At 47.7% G+C, this 12,268-nt stretch overlaps 1 long non-coding RNA gene across 2 annotated transcripts in view; it reads left to right on the forward strand.

Annotated features, from left to right (window-relative positions):
• The first annotated feature begins 625 nt into the window (after positions 1-625).
• LOC142830301 (uncharacterized) overlaps positions 626-12,268 on the forward strand; it is a 56,909-nt gene continuing 45,266 nt past the window's right edge. The window contains exon 1 of one of the 2 annotated variants that reach the window (XR_012905458.2): positions 626-746. This is a non-coding gene — a long non-coding RNA (uncharacterized LOC142830301). Of the gene's footprint in view, positions 747-2,726; positions 3,044-12,268 lie in introns of those variants that run through there. The other variant, XR_012905457.2, reaches the window with a different exon arrangement.

The following is a 12,268-nucleotide window of genomic DNA, read 5'->3' on the forward strand; positions in this document are numbered from 1 at the left end:
AATCCTACAGTTCTGGAGAAATAAAAACATCAGAGATACGAGATGGGAGGCACATAATGAAGTGGTTGCACTGACTGCATTTAAGTAAATTTATTTGCATCTTGTCCTCTTTCTCCGTAGTGTTTTGGTTTTATCTTTTCATGTAACTAACGTGAAGATGCAGCAAGGAAGGTATAGGGCTGGGCATGGTGGTGATCATCCACCACCTACTCTCCCAGGTGAAGTCAGTCTGAATAGGCTGACAAAACCTTGGTCACAGGGTGGGGTTCTCTCATGTTGGGTTCCTTGCAGCAAACCATCCTCACCCACCACAATAACACGTTTAATGTCACATGCTGTATTTACTATATGGTTGGTCTATGAGTGTTTGTTCCTCATAGCATACATGGCTTTTCCCCAAACCTTTACTTACCACTAAGGCATATTTTGGGAAAATGGAAAAGCTCTGCTCTTGGACTTGTTTGGACCATTTGTATCTCTACAGGGTTTTTTTCTGCCTCTTTTTTAACTGTTCCCAGCTGAGGACCTGACTCATGCAGCTAATTAGTTAATCACTTAGTACTTAAACTATTACCTTGTCAATTTACCCCATGTGGGGACACTTCCCAAGAGCACAGAATGATGAATCAGCCATAGGCTACTGACATTCTGTTACAGTCTGGTTATAAATAAGAGCCACAAACTGGAAAATATTATTGGTGGTTGCTCAGGCAGATACATGTCAAAGTTGTGTGTGTCCTTTAAAGGTAAAGAGTTGGTTTATTATTATTATTATTTATGTTTTCTACCTTGTAGAATCCTGCAGTGCTGTTCATGTTAGAACTGGATAGTCAGTGAGTATGATACTAAGATATATTGCTGATGTGGTTCTGTTGTTTGCACGCAACCTCAAAGGCAAGAAACCTTCTACTCCAAAACTACATCAAATATAGTTCACTGTGTATGTGAATCCCAAGACTAGGTCAAGATGAGATTAGTTTTAATGTAGTCATTGCCTCATTACACTGTAAATGTCCTGTGTGATCAATAATACTGTGGCATTAGAGATAGTTCAATGACTTTAACAAGCTGTGTGGATAATCAATCCTTAGAATTAGCTACCATGGAAAAACACAGGCTATTCTGGTTGGTTTCTGATTTAATTCACATAGCTAGTCACATTCTAATGCAGTGATACTCAGACTGAGGCTTACAAGTCAAAATGGCTCTTTAATGTGACTCCTGGGGCTCTTTGAAGTATATGATATAAAACACCGTGATTTAATTGGTTAAGAACAAATTAGTAAAAGCATCCCGATTTACTATGTTATTAACCAATTATAGTTGATAAAATAATGGCCATTTTGCTGTGAGAATGTGCATGTATTAAAAACTAAATATTTCCCCTATCATACTGAATATATAGAACAGGTTTGAACCTCCTAAATCTGGGACTCTGGTCTGGCAACATCTGTGGTCAGGCAGGTTCACAGATGTTGCTGAACCAGAGACCCCCAGCACCTGAGAGTGTGAGCCAGGTGAGAGTCCAGCAGTAGGAGAGCCCTGCTATTGGGACTGGTGAAATCTAGCTGGGTGTGGCAGCAGCCAGGCAGTCATGGAGCTCTGACTCAGCAGGGTAGCCATGACTCCAATCTCCAGGAAGTTTTGGCCAGATGGAACTGAAGTGGGGCAGCCATGGAGCCCAGTCCCTGGGAAACTTCAGCTAGGGGGGACAGAAGCAGAGCTGGGGAGCTCTGTCTCTGAAGAGCCCCAGCCAGCTGTTAGAAGCGAGCCAGAGCCAAGCTCCTAGCCCTGTATCATCAGGGCTGGAGCGGAGCCAGCAGAAGGGAGGGGCAGAGTCCTGGGAGACCAGTGGCAGGGGACCTCCTCTGATCCAGAAAATTCCCTCATTCAGGACTGGTCAGGTCCCCAGGGTGATGAACCAGGAAGGTCCAACATGTGGCATAGTACTAATGAATTCACACTACAGTGGCTCTTTTGGGTAATTTGGCTTCTGAACTTCAGATCCATTTCTGGGTTCAATAACACCCCCCCATAATTATATCCTGTGTTCTGAGTCTGGGGAACAGCCTTCAGTCAGGGCCAGGAATCTGTTTTGCTGGAGCTCTCTCAAAGGGTAATTGAACCCGGAGGCCTGAAGGAAGGTATTTCTGTGACAGACCACCCTTTCAAGGGTATGATAGGATGCTATGATACACTTTTATCCTGAACCACTGGTGGCCCTTAAACAGAGGTGGATAGTTTGCATATGGGCTACTAGGACCCATGCTTCTGGAAGTCTCAGGGCGGACACCCTGCCATGGATGGATCCCAAGGCGGTCCAGGGGATTACCCAGAAGGAGGGACATGGGGGCGACCCATGTTGCTGCTCTGCACCACTACACTCATCATGGTGGCAGGAGAAGGGTGTCCCAGAGCCTGTGCCTGGAGCACAGGGAAGGGGTTGCCTCAAGCCCTGTGCTCCCCACCCATGAGAGACAGCTCTGCCCCTAAGCACCTTCTTTCCTGATATTGCCCTCACTATTACCAGAGATAATAGTGGGATTCAAATAGATATGGGGGAACAGCAAAGAGAAAAAACAGGGATTGGTGTGATGTATAGGGAGGAGTGACAGAGGTTAAGCCTCTAGCTGATTAGATCCCTCTCATATGGGTCACAGCTGGTTTTAAAGGTCAGAGCTGCCCATTGGAATTCTGAGGTAACGGTCACGGCGGAGCAGGTGTGAGTGTGAGGTAACTGTAGGGTGAGTGTGAGGTAACTGTAGGGTGAGTGTGAGGTAACTGTACTAAGGCTACAAAATCATGTAAAGAGAGAACTACAGTGTAGCATAACAGGCCAGCAGCATTTTCAGCGTGCAGAGGCTGTGTGTGAGGAAAGGGGAGCCATGCAGGAAGAGCTAGGAAGCCTGCAAGAGATGCTAAAAACACACTGCTGCAGAGAGAGAGAGAAACCAAGCTGAGTAAAACTGACTGGCCAGGAGTTGAAGAGGAGCAGCACGGCAGTGATTTCATTTAAAAAAGGAAGAAGCAATCGATGTATAGAGTAAGCTGAATGTTTTAAATTATTTTAATATTAACTTAGGATAGTTTTTATAGTATTTAATATCCACGTGCTGGATACATGTATATGTGTTTTACTTTAAAACATGAGCGGTGGGGGAATGCTGGCTTGGGGAAGCTAGACCCTAGTCCTGTCCCTTCTGCCTGAGGCACGCCCCTTCCATACCCACCAGCATATAGCCCTCCCATGACTGTTGCTGGTCAGTGCTCCCACTCTGCATTGTGGCCAGGGATCCCTGCCCCAGGGTAGTTCCCTCAGCCTCCAATAGCATGGATGCAGCCACTCCTGGCCCTAGAGCATGGGATAGCCCAATCACCAATCATGAATGCCCCTTCCCCACAGCTGAGCTGCCAGCCCTAGTGCTGGGCAGGTGGCATGACCGGAGCACCCACAGCTCTGGGCAGCCAGAGTGGGCCCAGTGCTCTCTGCCATGGGAACAGCGGGCAGGAGGGGACATAGATTCTGGGGGAGCATGAGTGGGGTTATGAGAGGCGGTTTGGGAAGGCAACACTTTCCCCAGCCTTCAAAACTTTCTTCCCATGCTTTGAAGCAGGGGTGGTCAAATTCCAGCCTGTGAGCTGAATCCAGTCCACAGGGTCAGTCCCTGATGGGCCCTCACCTCTGTTTACCTGAATCTCCGCAAGGTATCAAGTGATTGCAGATCTCATTGGCCACAGACTGCTATGCGCAGCAAATTGGAGCAGCAGGAAGCAGCACAGACCAGGACCCCACTTCCCGCCAAGGCCAATAAGATCTGCAATTGCCTGATACCTGTGGAGGCACAGGTAAACATAGAGGCAACCCAACAGGGACTAACCCTAGCTGGTGACTGTTTTTGTTTTGCCCACTGCTGCTTTAAAACAATGTAAGACCTGCTGTCAATTTGGTACAGTTTGGCCCCTTGTAACAAATTATTTTGCTCTATATCATTTGCACAATTATTCTATTACTAGCCAATTAGCCCATCATAAGACGGGATTTTCAGGTCTCTTCTCCACGTTGGTCTTCTCTCCTGAGCCTTTGGTCTCTTGCTCCATCTCTCTCTCTCTTTCTCTCTCTCCTCCTCCTCCTGCCTTCCCTCCCCCCCCTCAGCTCTCCTCCACCTCCTGCCCCTCTCTCTGTCTCTCTCTTTCTCTTCTCCTCCCCCTCCTGCCTCTCACTCGGGGGACCACAGAGTCCAAAGGCCATTTGGGCTATGCACTCCCTGTGCTGCATGAGAGGTGCAGAGCCCAAACGCAGCGGCCTGGCTGAGCAGCGCAGAAGTCAGCCGAGTGCCGCAAAGGGTGGCGGGGTGGTGACGTTCGTGTCCTGGAGGTGGGGCCTGGAGCCGCTGTCATGCTGCACATCACCGCCCCACTCCCCTTCACCTATCGCCGTGGCACTCGGCTGACTTCTGCGCCACTCAGCCGCATCGCCGTGGGGGAGCAAGCAGCGCAAGCGGCCGTTTGGGCCCCTCACTCCCCATGCAGCATGGGCCGCCCAGAGGGAACAGCCAGCATTTCAGACACTGGGCTACTATATATATGACTAGCCAATTAGCCTGTCATAAGACAGGATTTTCAGGTCTCTCCTCCATGTCGGTCTTCTCTCCTGAGCCTCCAGTCTCTTGCTCCGTCTCTCTCTTGTCCTCCTACTGCCTCCCCCACCCTCCCTCCCCCTCTCTCAGCTCTCCTCCGCTTCCTGGCTCTTTCTGTTTCTTTCTTTCACTTCCCCTGCCTTTCGGGGTGGGTGGGTGGGGGGGGAGCTGTGGAGCCCAAATGGCCGTTTGTGCTACGCACCCCCTGTGCTGCATGGGGGGGTGAGGAACCCAAACGGTCGCTTGTGCTGCTTGCTCCCATGTGGCGGCCTGGCTGAGCAGCGCAGAAGTCAGCCGAGCGCCATGGCGGGAGGTGAAGGGGGGGTGGGGTGGTGATGTTCACGGCCGGGGGCGGGGCCTGGAGCCGCTGTCACGCCGCACATCACCGCTTCGCCTCCCGCCGTGGCGCTCGGCTGACTTCTGCACTGCTCAGCCAGGCCGCCGCATGGGAGCAAGTGGCGCAAGCGACCGTTTGGGTTCCTCACCCCCCCATGCAGCATGGGCTGCCCAGTGGGAACAGCCAGCATTTCAGCATTACAGACTCAGACACTGGGCTACTATATATATGATGATGTAAATGTTCTTTAACTTGCAACAAGGGTGTTGTGTGTTTAGGATTTTTAGGATACACTGTTGGAGATTATTAGTTTAATCACGAGAGACTTTATTTTAGAGAGATTACTGCCTGTGTCAGTTTACAAGAAGGTTATATATGAGTCCTTTTGAGTGCTTCCTTAGCACCCTGAGGAATACTTTCATCATGAAGAACAGATTAAGGGGTAATAGGTGGGTTAGTGTAGTAGTTTCCCCCTCTCCCCCCAACTGGTGTTAGGCCAAAAAAAAAAAAAAATCACAAGCAACCTGAGTTTTTGATACTTCAGTTTACAGATGATCTGTGACGGGTGAAGCATAAGGCTGGCTGTGGCTACATAAGCAATTTTGGAAGAAATATTCCAAAATAGCTTATTTTGAAATAACGTCTACACACCAAAAGCTCATAGAAATAGTGCTTAACTATTTTGAATTAGCATCCAATCTGTGTGCATGCTCTAACTCGCATTTAAGACCACCCGCAATCACTTCAGGCAAGGCATCAGGATATCAGTTATCTGAGGCTCATGCTTAAAGGGACCCCCCCCCCCCCTGTATAGCAGAGTCTCAGCCTTTTTTTCTTTGCCTGCCTCCTCAAGGGACAGCAAAGCCTTTTTCTTTGGCTCGCTGTGGTTGCCCTTGCGGATACCTCAACTATGGAACCGGAGCTGCTTCTCAGCAGTCAATGGTTATTGCAGCTTGTGTTGCACCTTATGCAGCAGTTCCTGCAGGCTGGCTCCCAGGCTCTGCAGGAGCCCAGCCCCCTACTCTGCTTGGAGACCCTCCTTGTCTCTCTGCGGGCACAGCTCATGCTGCTGGATCCCACCTGTCCTCCCCTGCACACCATGAATGGCTGCTTCTGGCATCTGGACACCAGTACAGACTGGTGGGACTGGCTCATCATGAAGAGGTGGAGCAACCATCAGTCGTTCCAGAATTCTTCAATGAGGAAGGAGACCTTTCTGGAGCTCTGTGAGTGGCTCACCCGTGCCCTCAGGGGATGACCACTGGGCATCTGTCTACATCAATTGGAAGGGATATTTGTCTATGGTCCAGGTCATCATGGACCACTGGGGCCAGTTTATAGACATCTTCATCGGGTGGTTGGGGAAGGTGCATGACACCTGTGTCTTCTGCAACTCCAGTGTGTTCCAGAGTCTGCACGCCAGAACTTTTTTCCCTGACCACAACATCAGGGATGTGGACATGCCCATGTGCATGGTGGGGGCACTGCCTAACCTCTTGCTTTGGTACATGAAGTCCTACACTGGCCACCTTGACCGCTCTAGGAAACCATATAACACCAAGCTCAGCAGGGCACTGTGTGAAGATGCAGTTTAGATGCTGCCTCAGCTGGCTGGATGTTGGGGGAGTGGAACATCCCACATGTGGTGGCCATATGTTGTGTGCTCCACAATATTTGTGAGTAGAAGGCATTCCTCCCTGGATGGGGGGCAGAGGCTGACCAAATCAGCAGGGCCTTTGAGCAGCTGCACATGGCTGCCATCTGAGCAGCTGCACATGGCTGCCATCTGGCAGGCCCATTAGGGGGCTGTACACATCTGGGAGGCCTTGAGGGAGAAGGATCTCAGTGACACTCTCCCTTGGGCTTTCCCGCTAAGGGCCTGTGCATTGTCCCTTTCTTCCTCACCTGCCCTTCACTACTCTTCCTTCTCCCCTGCAGTGACAATAAAACAGGCATTTTTTTTCTTAAACTTGGTGTGGTTTTTATTTGGGGTCAAAGTAATTGGGGGTAACACCTGGGAGAGGAGGGAGCTGGAAGGGGGAGCAGAGGTGAGGAGAGGCTCAGGGCTGGAAGTGGCACCTGGCTCTGGGGATCCCACCACCACAGGAGTGGGAGCAGGAGTGGGAGCAGGCAGCATACTGGCAACTAGGATTGCACGATAGTGCACGTGGTGTGGCCCTAATCTAGCATCTCTGGCCCGGTGTCTCGCCACCGAGGGATGTCTTCCTGAAGCCTGTGGTCAGTGGTCTGCTCCATGGATCGGAGTGCTGCAAGGTGCTTTCTCTGGAATTCATCCATGGATCTCCAGCACCTGTAGGTCCCTCGGGTTCAGGAGACTGCCTTGGTTGGTGTCAACCATCTGCCTCCCTCTTGCAGCTGGTTCAGCTGTGGAGAATAAAGAGAGATGGTCAATCATCCCAGGAGACCCTATGCGTGAAGCTTAGCCCTCATCTCTGAGCTGAGACCAACAGTTCTTGGCTCAGATGAAATTGATGTGCCTGAAGCAAGTCCACGTGCACTCTAGCCAATAGGCCCTTGCCTACAGGGGCCCAGATGTCCTTGGAGAGGAAGCCTCATTACCCCTCCATCCTGCGGACAAGCAGGCATGTGAATGTGCTAGCCAGACCATGATGCTGTGGGTGGGAGGAGGACAATGGTGCAGCTGGACTTCCCTCTGTGCCATGCACCACCGGATCTGGTAGTGGCGGTGTCCCACAGGGAGAGGACTTGTATCCCTTCCCACTGGAGGAGAGGGGGATAGTGTTGCGGGGAGAGAGGTGTGTGAGTGGCAGACAATCCTGTGCCTCACTGTGATGTCCGTGGGAATGAATGCTGCCCCAAAAGTGCAGGCATGCCCATGTGCTGTGTGCACACTTCTGAGGATGTGTGTGTCTCGGTGTTCATGTTCCCAGCCTCCTACTTGTTGTCATGAGTATGGCAGGCCTCTCCAGATACCCTGTGGCCAATAGCACACGGGTCCTGTGATGCATCCTAGTAAGGCTGTCTGCCATGGACTATTACTCCACATTCTCCGATGTTCACAGGCTGCTGCACAATCCCCAAGCTGCAAAGGCTGAGAAAAGAGCAAGCCCCTTGCCTCCCACCAACCCCCTGCACCCTTTGTGGGTAGAGAACATGACAACACTCACCTGATATGGATTTTCCAGCCTCAGAAGATGCCTAGGATATGTCCAGAGTTTGGGGTTCTGGCTCCAGGGTCAGGAGGGTGACAGCTTGCCTCATCCATCTCCTCCTGAGTCCACTACCAGGTGGGAGGAAGGGACTGCCCTGCCTCCCAGGATGTGGTCCAGGTCCTCGAAGTAAGGGCAAGTTTGAGGTTCTGTCCCAGAGTGGGAGCTGTGCTCTTGGTCCTTGGTGTAAGACTGGTGGAGATCTGACTTTCATCCACACCTGCTCCTGTGTGTGGATGTAAGCTATTTTGAAATAGTGCCTCTTCCAAATTAGCTCGCTCTCTTAGAATGAGGTTTACCAATGCTGAAATAAGCCACCAATTATTTTGCAATAATGCTATTGCTGTGTAGATGCTTGCATAGTTATTTCAGAATAATGGCCATTGTTCCTAAATAACTTTGCAGTGTAGACATATCCTAAGTGATGCTGATAGTCTTTAGCTAACATTGATCATTTCTATGTGTGACAGACTGTGGGTGAAGCCAGAGCTCTGCCACTATAGCCTGGCTGAAAGTAGCTAATGGGAAGCAGCTGCGGACCCCATTAGCCAGAGGGCTATATAAGGCAGCCAGAGGGACATGAAAAGGGGAGAGAGAGGGTGTAGATAAAACATAAGCTTTGTAAAGGGAAGTTGGCACAAGCAATAACAAACACAGGTGATTGCACCAGAGAGGGTCTCCTGGTGACTTGTGGCTGAAGGGGTCCCAAGATGAGGGGTCTGGGCAAGGACCTTGCCACATATGATAACTTTCAAGTTTTTATCATTGCTGGGTGGCTGGCAAAGGAGCTTTTCTGCTTAAGATCCACAAAATATCAGTTGGTTGATTTGTTAGTGGTGAATACCTTTTGATTAATCTAAGATCTTGACTTGATATTAGTCCCTTTTGTTATCATGAAATTTGTCTGTCAAGGATGCAGACTGACACCTGAAGAGGACAAATGTTAGGTCTTCTCAGTCTGCCTCTTGAGTTTAGGCAGGTTAACTATCTGAGGTGTTGGAAATGTTTTACACCATGTTTTGTCCTTTGAACCAGTGTTCTACCTGGCTTCTGAAGAAGTGGGGTCTTTTGCTAGTGGAAAGCAGGAAACTCTCCTGGGAGGACAGGATCAAGAAATGGTTATGCCGCCTTTGCTCAAGGAAACCATTATTTGAGGAGATTAAACTGCTGCTATGCACTCTTGACAAGACAGTCTATTGCTCTGCAGTCCTCATAGTGCTATGATGAAAAGTAACAGAGGTAGCCATGTTAGTCTGATCTTGGCAAAACAAAAAAAAGCAGTCATGTACACTTTAAACTAAAGACTAACAAGATAGTTTATGGGTGATGAGCTTTTGTAGGGCAGACCCACTTCGGATCATATTCTGAAAGTGAATTGGCATGACATAACAGGGATATAATGAAAAAAGTAAACAAATTACAAACTAACCAATCAGCTACATAGAACAGAAGGTGGGGATGAGGGGACAAGGATGAGATAAGGAAGGAGGAAATTGCTTATTGTAATAGTCAATTACGTGGCTAATCTGGAGTTACTACAAATATCAAAAGGTGGGGAGGCTGTCTTTGTAACATGTAAGGTAATTATCTATATTAAGGCCCATTTGCAATGTGTCAAATTTTAGCATAAATAAAAGTTCTGAAGTCTCCCTCTGTCATCTGGTGTTAAAGTCTCTTTGCATGTTGTCAGGTCTTTAAGGGAATGGCCAGTTTCATTAAAATGCTGGCTGACAGGTTTCTGTGTATGGAGATTTCTGACGTCTGATCTGTGAGCATTGATTCTCTGCAAAAGTGACTGACCAGTTTGTCCAATATACATTGCAGAGGGACATTGCTGGCACATGATGGCATATATCATACTGCTGGACGTACAGTAATATGAGCCCTTGATTGTATAACTGACATGGTTAGGTCCAGTGATGGTGTCTCCAGAGTAAATATGTGGACAAAGCTGGCAACGGGGTTTGTTGCAAGGGAAAGTTCCAGGGTTAGTTTTAATGTGGTATGCCTTGTGGTTATTAGTAAGACAAATGGGGTGCTGTGGTAATTATGAATGTCGGACTATGAACTTCTTCAGATGTGAGTTGTACCCATGAAAGCTCATGATACCAGCTACATGTTTTGTTAGTCTTTAATGTGCTGCTAGACTTTTTTTTTTTTTAATTTAAAGTTTTTCCTGTTAGTCTGTAACTTGGCTACCCCTCAGATTACTTTACATTTTATCAAAAGCATCAAACTGGCCACTGGATGGCACCACTGTTCCACACTAATGTATCATACAGGGCATTTATCCTGTACAAAGCTTCACACTTAAATATCTAACGTCCCTCTCCTTCCAAGACTTAATCTTAAGGGTTGTCTTTTACTTTGTTGTACACTGAATTGAGCTGCATATGATCTGCTTTTACTGAAGGTGGCCCGTTATGTCTAGCTTGGGGATTAAGTAGTGACTTCAGATGACAAAGGGAGGAAGGAAGAAATTAGTGAGCCAACCAAAATTCTCCTCTATTAGGAAGTTCAGTCACCAGACAGAGAGTAGACAAGGTCTGAGGCTTTTACCAAGACTAGTCCATTTTTTTGTGAATAGACAATCTGATTCCAGTTTCAGTTACCGAAGAATCAATTTAAGTTTCCCTTGGATTTGACCAGCGATTCTGTAGTTGGTTGGCTTGTGTTATGCTAGTTAAACTCCTGCTCCTGTTTTACACCGCTGAAAGCTTGAGGTAGCTCCATTGATTCTAATGGCTTTCCTGTGGTGTTAGTAAGAGCAGAACTTGTATATTGGCAAATATCTTTTAACACAGAGTAGGCCAGACTAGCCTTCAAAGCTGAGATGAGAACCTCTGCTTTTAACTACCCAGTTCCTTCAGCAGTCAGCTATGGAACTCCAGTTTTTCTGCTGCAGATATCTTCTCTTCTTAGCTGATCCTATTGGTTTTCTTAAAGGATGTGTCTGCTAAATAACAGATGGATCCCCAAATTATTTATAAACAACACATTATGGGCTAGACTATGGCTGTCCCCACATGGACATACAAGGGGGAAAGAATGGAGCATAGCATGTTTGCGGGGGAGGAATAGCTCAGTGGTTTGAGCATTGGCCTACTAAACCCAGGGTTGTGAGTTCAATCCTTGTGGAGGCCATTTGGGGCAAAAGTTTGTCAGGCATGGTACTTGGTCCTGCTGTGAAAGCAGGGGACTGGACTTGATGACCATCAAGGTCCCTTCCAGTTCTAGGAGATAGGCAATCTCCATTTAAAAAAAATAAATAAAAATGTTTACTTAATACTAGTACTGGAAAGTGAAGCACAGCTAGTGACACTGCACTCCCTTAAAGGGGAGCAGGGTCAAAGGCCCCTTCTAAGTGGTAATCCTTGCAATATGTGCTCCTGATAGCTTGGGGGAACTCAGATTTTTTATTTTTATTTTATGCAATACAGATAAATCCAGATGAGCTGGAGGTTTTCATTACTGCTGAATATTTAGTCCTAAATGTGGAGCATCTGCTGGGCTAACTACACTACTTCAGCCCCCAAATGGGTAGTGTTTCCACAGCTTCAATAGAATCCTAGAAGTCAGGTGCTGTGTATATGACAGAGGAGCATAGTGACTCTTGTCCTGCCCAGAAAGTCTTACTGGATTGACTAATCTGCCTTGCAAAAAAGGGTGCATGAATAGCAGCTGTGTGGAGACCATTCAGTTTGTTGCAGGAAAACATGAGGCAATTATTCTGTTCCTAATAGGTCCTGGCTTTCTCTCTTCCTTCTAGGTGTCTCACACTGTTTAAGTATGCTACTATGTCTTTATTACAATTGAGCTTTTCTTACTGAGCTGGGCTCATCTACTGATAACAGCACAATGTCTATGGTACCCTGCAGCCTTGTGAACTCTTCAGTTATCTAGCAACTGTGTGTGTATATATATATATAAAAACAAGAAATAGTCTAGTAGCATAAAGACTAACAAAACATATGGATGGTATCATGAGTTTTCCTGGGCATAACCCACTTCATCAGATGACCTCTGAAGCTTTTGTGCATATATACATAGTTTTCCATCCTAGTATAAATGGTACTCAGATCTGATTTTTAGTAATAGGGTGA

The sequence above is a fragment of the Pelodiscus sinensis genome, chromosome 7 (genome assembly GCF_052426305.1).
Source record: "Pelodiscus sinensis isolate ZL-2025 chromosome 7, ASM5242630v1, whole genome shotgun sequence".
Classification (NCBI taxonomy): Eukaryota; Metazoa; Chordata; order Testudines; family Trionychidae; genus Pelodiscus; species Pelodiscus sinensis.